Source organism: Monomorium pharaonis, chromosome 2 (genome assembly GCF_013373865.1).
Source record: "Monomorium pharaonis isolate MP-MQ-018 chromosome 2, ASM1337386v2, whole genome shotgun sequence".
Classification (NCBI taxonomy): domain Eukaryota; kingdom Metazoa; phylum Arthropoda; class Insecta; order Hymenoptera; family Formicidae; genus Monomorium; species Monomorium pharaonis.
In genome coordinates this window covers 18,071,770-18,087,264 of record NC_050468.1, presented here as the reverse complement: position 1 = coordinate 18,087,264, position 15,495 = coordinate 18,071,770, and the positions used below count along the sequence as shown (strand labels likewise).

Genomic DNA, 15,495 nt, shown 5'->3' with positions numbered 1-15,495 from the left:
GTGACCGTAATGCAGGTTGATCCGTGTCTCTTTACACATTCTCTTTTACCTAATTCAGAATAAATTGCTCTTTACTAAAAATATTAAGATCGCAGGTATAATGTGTAGTTCGTAAAAATTTTTGCGAATTAACTTTCGAGAATATAAGCTTTTGAAGAAAAACTATTACGCGATTGGACAATATGAAATGTATTTAAATTTGACAGTGTTTCGATTAGCGCACCAATTATTACAGTATTCATCGATTATTAGGAAAACGTAAATGGAATAGACTTTTACGTGAAATAATGGATGTAATTATCCTAATATATCATTAATTATAAATAGCGTTAAATTGAGATATAATTAAACTGAGATATTAAAGCTATTTGACCGAGAATTAAAAAGAATTTGATAATGCTCGAGCGTGTGTTTGTGTTCTTACGGAAATCCTAACTCAAAATTTATCAAAAGAATCCATCTCGTTAAAAGGAACGGCCGTGAATTTGGTGCATCCTGCTTGCACGCGCAGATGGCATAAGGCGTGAGTGCATATGCTTTTATCTCACCGCGTGGATACATCCCACGGTCGATACTGTGCTGCTTTCCATAATGAACGTGGCGCGTCAGTCTGCAGTTCGCGGATGCATCTCCGGATGCAGCACGAAGTACAAGTTCTCCGTATTGCATTTTTGAAATGGATTTTTATGCCGAACTCTGAGAAGCGCGATTCGCGGTGTCCTCGATTTATTTGGATTAAGCGTGATTCGAGACGCATTTGCATCTCGCGCGATTCTCTGTGACTAATATAATTTATTTTACATTGCTTCGTGGGCGTTGCTCGTAGAAATATCACGTTCCTAAAATTCAATTTTATAGAATGTCTTTATAAAGCAAAATTTCTTTGGATAATCAATTATTTCATGTCTCATTACAATAATTCTTTTGTAAACATGTATAGTGTTTTCATGTTTTTGTGAAATATTATTACAACTTGTCAAGTAACAATAAAGGGAACTTAAAAATAGTTGAAGGGTTTTCTACAAAAATTATGAAAGCCCAATAAATTAAATTTTCAAGAAAAGCTTCTTATCTTCAAACTATTCATTGTATTTATATGGTAATTGTTCTCCGGACATATAATAGATAAATATAAGACCAAAGTTGTAAGCTTTAATTAATTTTGGTCCCATTTAAAAGAAAACAAATAGATAGAAACCTTTGGACTTTGTTTTCGTTCGTACAAGAATATTTTATATTTATTACATATTTATCTTGAAATATTTATACATTTATTTTTTTACAACATTAATATGTTAACAAGTTAATATGATAATGTTAAAATGATAAAAAGTAAAAAAGAGATATTATATAAAATATAAAGCAATAATTTTTTTACTTTTTATTTTAAAAATTTTGCAAAATATTTTTAACAAGAACATCCTTTTATATTATAGTTTTTAAAAAGCCGCTTTTTTCAAATCACTGGAAAAGAAACAAAAAACCGGGTTTTTTCGAAAAAATTACTGTTTGCTATATATATGCGAACAGAAATGCCTGACTATACTAACTACACTATTCCCAGAGGTTTCTGAGTGTATCTTTCTCCTTCCACATGTTTTCGTATTGGAAAAAAAGACACATTGAACTAGCGCAGTTAGTGTAGCCAGACGTTATTGTTTGCAAGTGTACGTTGCGCAAAGAATACGATAGCATCTCAAATATATCAGTAAGTGGTTTATGTGGACTACAAATTAAAACTAATTTTAAAAACTTTTATATACATATATAAACTTTTAATCATTCTCCTTACACACACACACGCGCGCGTGCGCGCCATATGCTACTTCTTTGATTAAGCTTATATTAAGAAAAAATTTTGCTATACTAACAAAGAATACATACAAAATACATTCTTGAGAATTTTTTATTATTGTGGTCAAATTTTAAACCTTATTCGCAGTTCTAAGAATTAATGTTTTTATAAACCTAGTATTATAAGTACAATACGCCCGTGCGCGTATTATATTTATAATACTAGCTTTATAAAAACATTAATTCTTAGAACTGCGAATAAGGTTCAGTTTAAAAAAAAATATATAATTTATTTTATTTAAAAAATTTTATAATTTGTTTTAATCTGCTTAAAACATGTAAATGCTTTTATTTTTGTTTCATAAATTTTATATATAATACGCTTTTTGTTTAAATTATAAGTTACGATTTAATTTAAAAATAAAATATATTTTAGTAAAAAAATATATGAATTATTTAAAAATATATTAATTCTGTTTTTATTTACTGTGATTTGATGTTTCCCTTGTAATTAATACTAAAAAGTACTTTAAAAATATATGACAGACTAACTTTAAACTAACTCTAGTTATTTAGAAATACAAAAGTGAATGTAAATTTTATGAAAAACATATGCCAATTTTTCGACGAATTTTTCTACCCTTGTAAAAAAAACCGAAAAAATCCGCAGAAAAAATAAAAAACCGGTTTTTTTCCAAGACTTTAAAACTATATTTTATATTTTTCATTATATAGACATGGTATAATACAAATAAAAATTTAGACAAACTTTAGAATTAGTGTATGTTGAAGAATCCATAAAAAACGGACTTGTTTGAGCTTTGAAATAACGTTATAATATAATTTTTACTACGTCTAAAATGTTCACACATACATTAAGTTTTAATTTTTATGTGAATTTACTTCACGTTGAATTTTTACGCGTGTAAAGAATGTTCTCTTATAATCGAGTTTTTATGCGCGTAAGATCTACATAAAGTAGTAGTTACTCGGTAGTAACGCGTGGTAACAAATTGCTTGCGGACATACTCCTTAGAATAGGATCTGAAAAGAAGGAAATTTATCCGTTTGTGCTCCGAGCTCGTATGACTTTTCTAGACCGAATAATTTGGGCAACAAAATCTTTTTAACATGATTTTTATTGCATCTAAAACGTTCATTTTTTAAGTTTTAATTTGTTATATGTGGATTCATTCATCTGGTTTACAATTCTCTTAAATGTACGTCTAATCAAAAGTTTCTAAACATTTCACGTTTTTGCATTGGGTTATTATGCGTATAGAAACTCTTTTTGCCTTGTTTTCTTATTGATTTCTTACGTGCGTATTATGTAAAGTAGTTGCTCGTGGTAGTATGGCTAACGAATTGCTTGCAGATGTATTCCTTGTAACAAAATCTCAAAAGGAAGTAGAGTATTCATTTGTGTTTCAAGCTCGTATAATTTTTCTCGGTCAAGTAAATCGAGAATAACAAAATTTTTCTAATATATTTTTCTAATAAAGAAAGAAATTTGGTTGCATTATTTAGAATTTTGTTAGATTCAATTAGTATGAAAATGAACAAATTAAAATTCTTGCAGAAATTACCAGAATATAATTTTTCTTTAAAATTAAATCTATCAGAATTTCTTGTTATTGATACTAAATTTATTTAGAATCAATATATGATAACAATTAACTAACGTGTACATAATTACACTTGGGAAAAACTTAAGTTTGATGTTCTTGATAATATTTCAAGTGCCATTGTATTAATACATTTTGGCATATTATATAACTTCCAAGAATTATCAGATTCTTGAATTAATTTTTATGTACAACTACTTATTGTCAAATACATCTTTTATTTACTTTGAATCTAAATTTAAAGCCTCATGTTTATGAAAGAAAAATTATTTTATAATTGTAGAGTATTGCTAATAATAAATCTTAATGCTCCATCTTTCATTATATTCCCACAATGTAGTTTCTTTAATCTTCTCTGTCTGAGCATATTTTTCAGTACTTTCAGAGTACTTTTTCAGTACTCAGGATACGTGAATCTGTTACGTACGTTCAATGTTATTTTTTATCCTAAAATTTTTTTTTTTAATGGAAAAATTCACGAAGAACATCTGTTAACATTGTAGTTGAAAATGTCAAATATTTTGATAAATGTTATATTTTTTTATTTTTAATAAACTTTAAAATAAACAAATTTTGTCCTTCGGTAATTTTTTGCAATAACTAAATGAGAAAGCGACGAATAGGGAGAGAAGTCAAATACTTTTAAACCGACTCGCTTGCCGGTTTAAAAAGCAATTACTATTTTGTGTTGGATATCGCAGACCTACATGTAGCGAAGATTTAATTGCGAGAAATTAAATATAAGACTTCGGTCTATTCATCATAATAATATAATTAGAAGCTTTACACAGATCCAACTGGAAAATGTTAATTAAATCTTGATAGTGAAGTCTATAAAAATTCTTGTTACATATATCAAACATATCAGATATAATTAATAATGATTAAAATTTTATTTAGTCTTATTAAAGTAAATTCTTATTAAATACGTTTTGTTGATTGAATTAGGACAGTGCATCTTTTGCTGCGTTTAAAACATTTCAAGTTTTAATTACATGTGGGTTCGCGCACTCGTTTATAATTTTTTAATGCACATGTCCCATCTCAAAAATATAAAATATTTTTAAACGGTCCACACTTTCATATTGGGTACTTACTTGTGTAAAGAGCCTTGCTCTCTCATTGAGTTCTTACGTGCGTAAGACCTACGTAAAGTAGTAGTTACTTGTGGTAGCGCGACTAACGAACCGCTTGCGGACGTACTCCTTGTAACAAGATCTCAAAAGGAAGAACATCCGTCTGTGCTCTAAGTTCATATGATTTTTCTAGCTAGCTAGACCGAGCAGTGCGCGCAACTGAAATCGTCCTTTTGCTCCTGCTCTTCTCAAGATGTTTTCCACAAAAAGTTCTGCTCGCTCTCATTTCAAAATAAATTCCAATTTGTTCCGACATAGGATTATATTCAGACGTTATAAGGCGCTTAATGTATATCTATGAGAATACCGCACTTTGAACTGCAGAGGCAAATAAGTAAAGCCTAAATATAATCTGCAATTTTATAAAAGTGAGATTTTCTTATTATAGATAAATAGTATTTTTATTTTAGATTATTGCTTTTTTATTGTAGATATAATTTATATTTCACGGATTTTATAGCACAGATTGTTATTAGAAGTTTTTATAAAGTTGTAATTAATTTTTTTATAAAAAATGTACAGGGGATGATTATAAAAATGAATTAATGATTGTTGTGTTAAAAGCATTCGAACATTTCACAAAATTAGAAATTTTTACAAAGCTTTAAAAGTATATATAGATTTAAAAGAAGTTATATTATCTTTAGTAAGAGTAGCAAAATTCAAATAGAAAAATTATTTTAAAAAGGATATATTTAAATATAAATCTTGAAATTATCATAAAGATAAATATCTTTATATCCATTAAAATTTATTATAAATTAGATAAAGTTGTAGACATTACAAGTGTGATTATATTGCGATATTTTGTTTTAGTATTGAACAATGGACAAATAGTTTACGTACTAAATCATGCTATTATAACTATCAATCAAATTTCGATACAGTCGATTACCATAACATATTATAATAGTGATCGTAAAATTTACATATATGGTTGGTATTAATACCGAGCGTGAGAAACCACTTTCAATTTTGATTTTATGTTATTACATTCTAATTGCTTATTGATAACTTTTGAATGGTTTTTGGGTGATAAATGTATGATCAATTGACGCCTCTCAAATTTGTACCGTATCGTTTCATTGTGCAATTTATAGTTCATCAATTACGGGTATTATGGGAAAATTTTTCGCTTCTTTTGAATGCTGTGCAATAACAAATTATACAATTACTAATATTAATTTTGAGTTATCATTTGTCTACTTATTCTCTGTTATAATAGATTCAATTTTATACTTTTTGGATTGATCGATTTTCAATAACATAACACAACGTAGTATCTCTACCTATTTTTTACTAACGTCGCGTTATATTAATACTTGTACTACTGATATGAATACATATATTAAACTACATATATTATGCTACATATATTAAATTTTCCTTATTTAATTCTCCTTAATTATTTCATATATTCATATTTTTGTACGCAATTAACTTTACCCGAGAAAAAATGGACATTAATATGATCAGATGTAAATATACATAATTAGATACGAAAAGATCTAATAATATATGATCATATATTATTAGATCTTTTCGTATCTAATTATGTATTTTTACATCTGATCATACTAATATCCATTTTTTCTCGGATAGTTAATCTTTTAAAAAGTTTTAATTAACTCCGTTAAAGATTTAAAAATATTTACTTTTACAGTGCTTTTTAAATTAATAAGAAATTTGATTATTAAATTTTCTATCGTGCTCATAACAAGAACAAGAACTTTTGCGTAATTATATCCAACTTAAATTTGTTCAGTTTAGAATTATATTTTTATTATGCAGCGTGTATATCTTATTTGTGTGTGTGCGTGTAGAAACGGTATATATATATATATATATGTATATGTATGTATATGTATAGTTTCTATTGTCTTCTGCTGCGTCGCCGCGCATTGAGTTTAAGTTACTTTTTTACTTTTTCTGGAAATAACAACTTAGTAGAGTCAGTGGTTGTTGATTATTATCTTTTATTGCACCTAGGAGTTTGGACTTCAGCGCAGTGATTGTTTCAAAAGTTCAACTTTAATTCAAGAAATCTTCCGATTTTTTTACGTATACTTTTTTCACCATTTTTTCATATACTATTTTTACACAATATTGTGTACGCGTGTAGTGACAGTGGAAAATAAACGAAAATTAGCAAATGCAACGTCAGCCACGTTATTTATAAATTATCTTTCAAATAAAATGTGAAAAGGAAGAGAAACAAAAACATTAAAGGCACTTTAATCGGTGAGCAATTTATAATTTTAAAATAAATTTGAAATTATGTGCTGCGTTATTGTTGTATGTTACGTCAAATGTGTAAAGCAACATGCAGTTGATATCGCTACTAACATTTGAATGCTATAGGACACTGCAAAAACAAAATGCTGTATTATTCGTAATGTGGTGATAAAGAGAGAAAACATGTATATCAGAAATAAAATTATTCCGATACTAATGCAAATTCTCTCTCTCTCTCTCTCTCTCTCTCTCTCTCTCTCTCTCTCTCTTTCTCACTCTATCTATGTATCTATCTAGCTATCTATCTATCTATCTATCTATCTATCTATTTATTTATTTATCTATCTATCTATCTATCTATCTATCTACCTGTCTCATTGTCAGTATTAGTTAATTGCACTTGGTGATGCTTCAAACGAATTTTTATTAAATTTTGCTTACAATGTACGCACACAAAATCTAGGGCGATCGGGCTTTTTGCTCACCACGTCGTGTTGCTCCGCTAAAATTCCGTTGGCTCAAATTTCACAGCTTATCGTGCATAATAACAACAAATAAAACTACTTGTGCTATAATAAGCCTCGTTAGAATAATTAATATCAAGGGCGCTTGTGGTAGCAGTTTCGACTGACGATGCGATCAGGAAGGGTGCTTTCCATTTAGTAACACAAATCGATACAAGCATAGTTCTATCCTTTTTATGTTCAATGAGTAACAAAGATAGAACGATACTTGTGTCGACTTGTGTTACTAAATGGAAAGCACCCTTAGTTAATTAATTATATTTTATATAATTTCCGATGGGTTAAATTTCACTTCAGGACAAAACCAATTTTTATCTGTGTGTATAAATTCAGTATTTAATACATGTTAGTTGATATAAGTGGCATATTGATTGTACAATAATTGCAGAAATGAAATAAATAATTGAGTGAAATAGAAAACTTACACAATATAAGTCAAACGTCAATTAATACCTCGTCTAGCTGACGACATAGACGTGAACTTCCATCTAAGACAATGGTATTTGAAAAGTATTTTCTTATGCGACTACTTCGAATCCTATTCACGATGAATGCACTTTGCATTTTTTTGCGAGGCAAGATCCATTCTTTTCTTCGCGCGTCATTTCCCACTCAACAGCGAAGTTTTCGAAATGCATTAAAAGAAAGAGAGAGAGAGAGAGAGAGAGAGAGAGAGAGAGAGAGAGAGAGAGAGAGAGAGAGAGAGAGAGAGAGAGAGAGAAGAGCGAGAGGAGATGACTCTCGAGACGAAGAGAGAGGATCCGTAAGAGTGGCTCTCGCTCAGTCGACGAGAGGAGAGATCGGAGAAGGATCGACTCCTCCGCTCGATCGAGAGACGCTCGAGAGAGAGTAGAAGAGAAGAGCGATCTCTCCGCCACAGAGATCGCTCTCGCGAGCAGAGGACGAGAGAGAGAGAGAGAGAGAGAGGTGAGCGTGAAATCGGGGCTCTTAATTCCGCTTCTAATATAATTCCGCTTAATGCATTCGTAAATAATGCATTCTCGGATGCGCGTAGCATTCAAAGTGTGCCGTCTCAGTTCGGTTCGCTCGACGTGTATTTCGAATGTCACCGTCGACATTAAAATTACCTCCAGGATAGCGTAATGGTAGCAAACTGCGAAGGTGAGACGTCGATTACGAACGATGAAACTCGCGGCAACAAGCGGCTTAGTCCGCCGCGAACAACAGATAATCCCCAAACGCGCTTGCCTTCCTCTTCCTCCCTCTCGATTACGTTCGTTCTCTTCTCGAACACGAAACGAGATTACGTCTGACGTGCTAGACGCAACGGAGTTATTCACTTCCGACGTAATACAACCGCTTTATTCGATGGTACCATATTCCACGTCCGCACTCTACCGTGTACGATATTGCGTCTACATTTCTTGATGATCGCCTTCCCCCGTCCCCTCGGTCATCCCTTCAATAAAGTGCATCGTTTCGCGCGCGCGCTCTCCAGAAATAATACTCGCAATATACTGCGGATGAGTTTCATTGAAGATTGATCCTGTCAAGATAATTCCGTAAAGAATCCGTGTAAGTAATTTCGAAAAGTTTACAAGTTACTAGATCTTTATTCCAAAATAATAGCTTATTCTAATTTGCATCAACTGCGATAATTTAGATCCTGTTGAATAAAACATAATTGAACATCTAATTATGTCCATTTGATCGAAAATTTGTCTGACATATATTTAGTATTTGTTCATATTGTCCAACGCTTATCAAGTTGGTCCATTAGGCCGTAAAAGAAATCAAATCAAAATTGCGCGAATAAAAGTTTTCCTATTGATTAATAAATGCGTACATTGTTTTTTCTTTCAAGTAACGCTATATTACATTTATATTTTCCGTTTCCTATTTAATTTTTGCCAAAACAAAATCATTCATGATGTGATGCCATCTGATTAAGGTATTCATGTCATAGCCTAGATTTTGAAAAAAATAGACTTGTTTAGTTTTCGTAGAAAATTCTTCACACAAAATTGAATTAAAATTTTAAGAAATACATAAATATTAAACTCTGTAACAATTAAAAGAAATGGTTATTAATTATACATCTTTCGCGTGTGTTAAAGAAGTTAATTTTTCAATTTTTAATTAAAAAGTCAATCTTTTTTTTTATATTTACGACACATTGATCGTCGCACAACAAATCTCAAGAATTCTAGATTCCACAAAAAGTTAAGAGCAATTCGTGTACACTGCGATTGAGTTGATTAGTTGGAACTCGCGGACTCGGTTGTTATCACGTATCAGTCTCGACGAACGGTACGCTCATCACCGTGTCAGAGACGAATACACGAGAATGCAATCTATTTACCACCCGACGCATTTTCCACCATAGTGGAGAGAAGGCAGCGGAAGTGAAAGGAGATGCGGTCGGCGTTACGAGCGATTGCCAAACGAGCGCAAAGAAACGCTGCGAAAGAGGAAACGGAAGTAAATAGCTAATCGGAAGAGAGGAAAAAGAGTGCAATCGGCTTTCAATCGCATTGGCTGTACGTGGTTTCGCTGAATGACATTGATCAGTAACCCAACCCTAGAAATAAATGTTCGCTCGAAGTGTATCACAGACGAATTCTTGACTTGTCTGTAGTGCCCAAAAGGTGATAGAACGAGAGAGAAGCGATAGATATACGTTGTTACGAGAGGAGAGCCATTGAATGCTGTACGAGTAGACTCGAGTGGGTACTTACCGATTGTTTAGATCAGAAATGGCTTGAATGAGATAACGATTGTTTTTGTATAAATTAAATTGTCATATTGTTATATATTTTATTTAAATGACATTAAAAAATGCTATGAGAACGTGAAAGTCAAAAACTTAATATAACCAAAAATATAATCTAAGAGAGTAGTTTCTACTATCTTTCAATTCTATATTGTTTACAGCATGCTTACAACATACTTGGCATTACGTGTTATGAAAGATCACATATGATAAGATGATAATTTTCTGTTTCCATAATTTTTTAAATATTATTACAAAATTGTTTTTGTACAGCGCGTATTCGTACATATATGTGTTATATGTATCTCATTATCTACTAATAATATTTTATAATGTTGGCCATTGAAAATTTGCAATTAATTTGCAATAAATATTTTGAATGAAAACCAAACCTTATTTTTTCAAACTTTTTATTAAAATTGATTTTATTATTTAATAATGAGAATTTCATTTATCATTTACATTAAATGAATAAATTTAAAATAATTTTGTCATTTATTTATTCACGTAATTTAATAGTAGCCGATCAAAGGAAAATTAAAGCATGGAAGTGTGGACGTTAAGTTTTCTTTAAGGCTCTATAAAATTTTGTTTTAAAGTCAATGATGGCGGTGCCAGCATTGACAGGACGAAGTGGCAGTAAAGCGTAATGAGCAAAGGCTCGATTAGGAAACAGTACAAATTGAATTCCAACATAGCAGCTGATTCAACCGATTCATCCATACCGGCTGGTGGATCCAATGACTATCGGAGCATAGAAGCCGGTCCATTATTGGCCACGAGGAAGATCGTTAAATCATTGCTGTGGTAATGGCAATTGCACCTCTCGCGGTTCATTAACACCAACATATCGCCCTCTATATCATCATAATGTCGATTATCTTACGAATGGAATGGCCAACATCATTCCTTCATTTAAAGTTCAAAAGTATATAAACAATATTTACATATATTTCTCCTTCAATATATGAAATTTTAAAAATATTCCGGTTAAATGCATTCTATATATTCGTTATATTAAATATTAAATATGTACTTGTATTAAATATGTATTCATTATGTTAAATTTATAAAAACTTTAACTTATATCTATGTAATCTTATTAGTGACATTTTAAATAGTTAAAAAAATTTATACTAATTACAACTAAGCAATTACGTATATTTCATAATAATTAAGATGTAATCCTTAATAACCAACAGTAATGATCAACATATATGTTTAACATGTACGGGCAATGCAATATACAATATATGACAGTTAACATATATGTACTTATATGTCTGTAACTTTTATGTAAAGCAATTACAATAAATATTTAAAAAATGCAATCACAGCTATGTAGTAATTTAAAAATAATTTTATTTTTTCATAGAAACGTTACATATAATTGTTTGTATATGTATATAACATAAATGTAATATTACATACATATTTTCAACTTTATACATATATGATGTGTATATTAAAATTTAAATAATTTTATTTACTTATTTGCCACAATTATAAATAAAAGAAACCAGTGTTTTCTCTCTCTGTTTATTCATAGAATAATCTTTGATTAAAGTTTTGTTATTAAAAAAACAATAATTTCATAAACTTTTAAAATATTTGTTCACAATGGTTTACTAAGAATTTTATTATTTTGCTAGGATAGAAGAAAATAGCATGCCGGAAGGAGTACTCTACGTTCGTGCAGGAATGCAAATTGAAATACCTGACAATTCGATTTCGACATGGACAATACGAGTTGTCCGAAGTTCAAAGCGAGATTGAATAGATTCGTCTTCGTGTTTGATTGTAATAATTGAAGTGTCTCAATCGGAGAAATTTCGAATATAAAAATGATAGAATAATCTTTAACGTGTTATATATATACACACTTAGTTTTCTACAAAAACTTTTAGAAGTGGTTTTATATATGTACTGACGTATATCTTGTGTCATTAATATTTTTTTAATAATTTAGTACGAAAAAATGGAAAAGATATTTCAGATATTGAGATGAGGCAAAATGACATTTAAATCTTTCTTCTAGAATAGCTTTCATATTATGGAATTAAGATAGAAAAAATATTTTTAGAACCTCTTTTTATTTATGCAAACAAATTAACTTAAATTTCGATATAATATTCGAGATTTTTGGGAAAAACAGTTAAATCCTGCAACACTAGCATCTTTTTCAATGTATATTATAAAATGTTATATTCTATGAAGAAAGCTATCATAAACATTTAAATAGCATAACATAACAGAAACTTGCATGTTTTTCTTATGTACAATAGACAATCAAGTTCAAATTACAAAAGCACAAAAAGAGTGATAAAATATAAATAAATAATTTTATCTTTGCTTTTAGAAAGCAATTTTATATTGTCATACTTTTATAAGCTTAAACAACATTTCAGAACGTTTAGCATTATGTAAAGTGTAAAAATATCTACAATTTTAATTCATAATATTATAATTTATAATATTTTAATAAAGTTATAAAAAATTAGATTTTGCATATACTGTTTTGAATATACTGGCATCTTACGCGTAAGTATCAGGAAAAGATGTTGCTACAGCTTGTACACACATAATGTTACAAAATCTATAGCCATGTAACTGTGAAATATGGCTAAAAACTATAATGGTTACCTAGTTTTAAGGTAACCACAGAGTTTAGCTATATGTTATCAAATATTATAAAAAGTGTTTGTTCACGACTAATTTTCTCATATAAATCTTTGTTAATCTTTCAGTATCAGAATTTTTTTTAATACTCATAGTTTCTCTCAATAATCTTTCAGTACACACTTATGCGCAATCAGAATAGTTAAGCTTTGATTTATAAAGAAATTATAATCAAAGTATGTTTTTTTTTCTCTTATTGAGATTTTTTCCTGGCTTACCTTATATTATTTATATTGTATTTTACCATTCTTCTTACAAAAATAATTAAATCGGTAATAATAACTATTTTTGTCAATTCAAATAAAATAATGATTAGTATTGTTTTATGTTTAAAAAAATAATTTATCAGTTTATAAAATCGTGTTTAATTTAAATAAGTATTTATTTTATATTTTATGTAATTATATTATTTTGATTCCTTAAGTTTAAATAACAGATAAATCATGGTTTTAATTATAATAAAATTATAATAAAATGGTTAAAAAGTACTTAGAGTATTTCCTTGCAGGATACTTTTCATAAATGAGAATTGTTTTTTTTCATTTTGCCATCCGGAATAATGCGCCGTTTGCGCTAGTAATTTGTTATCGTTTTGCGGAAAATCGTGGTGCGAAAGGTATTAAAGTTATTTCCACAGTTCACCCGATGCAAATCAAAGAGACTTACTGGTACTTCTTTTTACTTCATTTTTCTACTCCCTGCAATCGTCTTCGTTCCTTTGAACTACGCATAAGATGGCACCGGAAAGTAAAATATTTCCGTCGTCGGGTTGACTGAATGAGGCTGTCGCTCGTTTGACGGAATCGACGCCAACGTTCACCCACCTCCGCTGTCTTTTTTCGATTTTCCTTTTCCTCTGTCGAGTACTCTAATCAGGACGCCGCTGCTCTCCTAGTGAATTTTGCATTTTCGCCGTTGAAAATGGCGTGACTCCGCCGAGAAAAGAACTCGGGCGAGAGAAAACCAACCCTGCTCTAACACCGTGAAATAACTGACGACGTAAGCTACTTCCCTCCGGTTTACTAGACTCACAATGGAAACCTGAGACTGAGGAAACCTGATGTTTATCACTTTCAGAACGCAAAAGCTTATTAAACGTTCTTCCCCGCCTTCTTTATGTCTTCCCACTTCTCGCATTTCATTGTGCGGACATCGGATTTTGCAAATTAAGAAACTCTATCACAAATCTTACATAAGTTCTAATAATGAAAAATTTTTTTGCAACAAACTCTTTCTCTAACATTTTAATCAAATATATTAAATTGAATTAGAATATTGGAAAATGTATTTTAGATAACACTTTTCTAAATTTTTTTTCTATAATTTTTTCAAATATTTTATGTAGTTTATTACGAAGTCTATTACAGCACATAAAAGATGTCAGATATATTTTTTATACATTACTAATTAAAGCCTTCGTAACTGCAAATTTATCTAAATTATTTTGAAATACTAAAAGTATTTTTTTTAATTGGTGATTGTTAACAAATGTTTAAAGATTGGTGATGCAATACATAAATCGATTCTAATTGAAATTTTTACTCTGACGAGACAGAAAAAGAGAGAGAGAGAGAGAAAAAGAGGAGAACGAATAGCTTTAGGTATGCAGCGGCCTTTAAATTGTGTCCTCTGTGCACCATTGCTGAAAGCCCTTTGATCGAGGATGTCAAAGGCAACCTGCGCGACCGTAAATTATTATCTAGTCATCAATATTTCATACGAAATCCGTAAAGGACTTCGAGAAATCCGTCACTTAGATGTCCTATCTGTTATGTCTGATTTCTTATGGATATAAGAATTGCTAATTAATGCTTGGTTTTTAATTAATAAAATAGTTAATAAAATTTAATGCCATACTTAATCATCCTTTTCAACTATGTGTCGCTATATTTACACTTTATACAAATAAAGAGCAATTGTCTTCTAATGTATACGTCACAAGAAAATTTTATTTTCGTTAGCTTTTACACTTTGCTTTAGGACATATGCCTTCATGTTTCATTCCGCACGCCCGCAGCGACGGATTTATCGACTTTCTCATAAATGCTCTCTTCTGTTTGAAGCGTAAAACGTCTCGAAGTCGCGGATATTTATTTTTCGTTCGCTAGTTTCTTCGAAAATAAAGAAAACTCAGTGATAGGCAATGAGCAGGATTCCACCACATCCTATACAGAGAATAAACAAAACGCTTTTGGGAATGGAGGACAAATCTAGTGGCAAATATTGAGAGGACGTGGGAACGAGAAGAAGAAAGAGCGTAAGGTGCAAGTGTTCACGAGTAACAAATATTGAGGAAGAAAAAGAGTTGCGAGGATTCAAGAAATAAGCTGAAGAGAGAGAGAGAGAGAGAGAGAGAGAGAGAGAGAGAGAAAAAGAGCGAGACTCTCGTTAACCTAAAAAGCCCGACAGCTATACAAATCCGCGACCGGAGCTTTCAGCCGCACTCCTTCATGAAACTTTGCGCTTATTAAGAGAAATTCAAAAAGTTTCAGTTCTTTTGCGTTAAGTTTAGAACTATCGCACTGTGGGCACAGCGCCCGATGCATATAGATACAACTATGCAGCGAATGCGCCTTGGTCGCGAAAGCGATCCTCCGTACTATAGATATCTTGATGAAAATGCAAAAACGATATAATCTTTTGACTACATTACTTCAATGATATTTCAATTGTATTTTTAATTAATTGACAAAGAAAAGAGAACTTCAGACGTGTGAAATACTAATCAATTCTTATAATATTATGACAGTACGTAGTTTTTTAATCTT

The 15,495-nt window shown here is 30.5% G+C and overlaps 1 protein-coding gene across 4 annotated transcripts in view; it reads right to left on the bottom strand.

Annotated features, from left to right (window-relative positions):
- Positions 1 to 15,495, bottom strand: part of LOC105838214 (glutamate receptor ionotropic, kainate 2) — a 260,580-nt gene that overhangs the window by 84,065 nt on the left and 161,020 nt on the right. The window lies entirely within an intron of this gene.